The sequence below is a fragment of the Palaemon carinicauda genome, chromosome 15, assembly GCF_036898095.1.
Source record: "Palaemon carinicauda isolate YSFRI2023 chromosome 15, ASM3689809v2, whole genome shotgun sequence".
NCBI lineage: Eukaryota > Metazoa > Arthropoda > Malacostraca > Decapoda > Palaemonidae > Palaemon > Palaemon carinicauda.
In genome coordinates this window covers 69,504,174-69,506,673 of record NC_090739.1, presented here as the reverse complement: position 1 = coordinate 69,506,673, position 2,500 = coordinate 69,504,174, and the positions used below count along the sequence as shown (strand labels likewise).

At 38.7% G+C, this 2,500-nt stretch overlaps 1 protein-coding gene across 2 annotated transcripts in view; it reads left to right on the top strand.

Moving 5' to 3' along the window:
- The window catches only part of LOC137654656 (SID1 transmembrane family member 2-like), a 246,009-nt gene that overhangs the window by 20,059 nt on the left and 223,450 nt on the right, over positions 1-2,500 (top strand). The gene's annotated exons all lie outside the window — the stretch shown is intronic.

Genomic DNA, 2,500 nt, shown 5'->3' with positions numbered 1-2,500 from the left:
CGTCAAGAGGGAAAACTAACCCAGTGAGGAAAGGAAACGGAACAGGGGAATAAAAAACTACAAGACAAGTAATAAACAATTAAAATGAAATATTTTAAGAACAACAACAGCATCAAAATATATCTTTCTACATTAACTATAAAAACTTTGAGAAAACAAGAGAAAGAGAAATAATATAGAATAGTATGCCCGATTGTACCCTAGAACAAGAGAAATCTACGAAGACAGTGGAAGATTATGGTACTACCCAAGACTTGGAGTGTCCTTCTAAAAGAGCTGCTTGCCATACTTAAAAAGTTTCATCTACCCTTATCAAGAGGAAAGTAGCAACTTAACCATTACGGTGCAGTAGTTAACCCTTTGGGCGAAGAAGAATTGTTTGGTAAACGCATTGTTGTCATGTGTATGATGACAGAGGATACTTTGAAAAGAATAGGCTAGACTACTCGGTGTATGTGTAGGCAAAGGAAAAGTGAATCGTAACCCGAGAGAGTGATCCAAAGTAGTAACTTTTTGGCCAGTCTAAACCCTCAATAACTCTAGCAGTAGTATCTCAACGTGTGGCTGCACTGGTCAACCTACTACTATCAAGAGGTAGGGTACTGCAGTACTGTTCATTCCACTTGGCGAGTGTTGATTAAGAATCCTTTGCTCCAAAATTATTGGTCGAATGGTAAGGTTGTTATCATACTTATACCTTCCTTTGGTCTAATGAATGAACATGATTCTATCACAAATTTTCGTTCAAAATGAGGACGAAATTGATTTCACTCTAACTTGTAATAATTGTATTACTGTACTAGCCCACCAATATCAAGTGCTAATCTTTTATGTTATATAGATTGATAGTAAGCAACAATAATCAACCGTAATGGTTCAAAGAGAAGATTAGATACTATCCCCATGGATGATCAGTAAGTTAGGTAGAGAAAAAAAGCTTCAAGAGAGGTTAGAGGTTTGATGATATCGTAATTGAACTTTGACGAAAGATTTTTGTAGTTATTTTTCCTCAGGATTTATCTCACTAAAATAATTTACATGCAAAATTAGATCATAATGATGATTTGATTCACATCATCATCTACATATCTATCTATCTACCAAGGCATGTACCTAATTTTGGGGCGGTGAGCCGACATAAAAAAAAAAAAAACCTAAGGGGATTTTTCTTCTAGCTCCTCCCAACCTGACGAGGGATTCGGCAGAGTTTGGTTGGTTCTGCTAGGGTGCCAAAACCCACTTTCCCCCGTTATCCACCACAAATAAAGCTTCATATGCTGAATCCCCTACTGCTGCTACCTTAGCGGTTACCAAGGCGACCGGAGGAATCAGCAGAGCCTATCGGAACTGCACCACAATTGCTCGCCATTCATTCCCATTGCTAACACTCTCTTTTTGCCTCGCACTTACCCCCTTTTACCTAGAGCTTTCTTCACTCCATCCATCCACCCAAACCTTAGTCTTCCTCTTGTACTTTTCCCATGAACTCTTGCATTCATCACTGCCAATAGCAGATGACCATTTTCCATTCTCTCTATATGGCCAAACCACCTCAAAACATTCATATCCAGTCTAGCTGCTAATTCATTTCTTACATCGTTTCTTACCCTCACTGCTTTGTTCCTAACCCCATCTAATCGAGATACACCAGCCATACTCCTCACACACTTCATCTCGAACACATTCAATTTCTGTCTCTCTTCAATTTCATTCCCCACAACTCCAATCCATACATCGCAGCTTTATACAATCACCTTCTTATACAGAACTCTCTACATTCATTCATAACCCTCTATTTTTTAACCACTCCTTTCACTGCTCCTGACACTACATTCTTCATTCACTCTCCGACATACATCTGGTTCCACTCCATTTGCAGCAACAACAAACCCCAAGTATTTAAACTGATCTTCTTCCTTAAGTAACTCTCCATTAAACATGACATTCAACCTAGCATCACCCTCCCTTCTCGTGCTTACTGTACTCTTACCTACATTAACTCTCAACTTCCATCTCTCACATACCTCCCAAACTCTGTCACTAATTGACCTAGTTTCTCCTCCGAGTCTGCAATTAACACCGTATCATCTGCAAACAACAACCCATTCACCTCCCACTCATGATCATTCTCATCTATCAGTTTCAATCCTCTACCAAGCACTCGAGCATTCACCTCTCTCAACTCCATCAACAATCAAATTGAACCATCATGGCGACATCCTACATCCCTGTCTTAGTTCCTCTTTCACTGGAAACCACATCCTTTACCTACTATGTGTAAACTCTTCACAGCTTGTAACAACCTTTCAAAAATTGCAAATAACCTCATCACATTCCACATCGCTGTCTTATCAACTCTATCATAAGCTTTCTCCAGGTCCATAAAGGCAATATAATTTGCAGATATATAATGTCACAATATTATATACCTGCAAAGTACGGTACATTTTAGCATATTAAATTAAATTAGAAAATTTTCAAACTGGAACGCTGCCTTTAA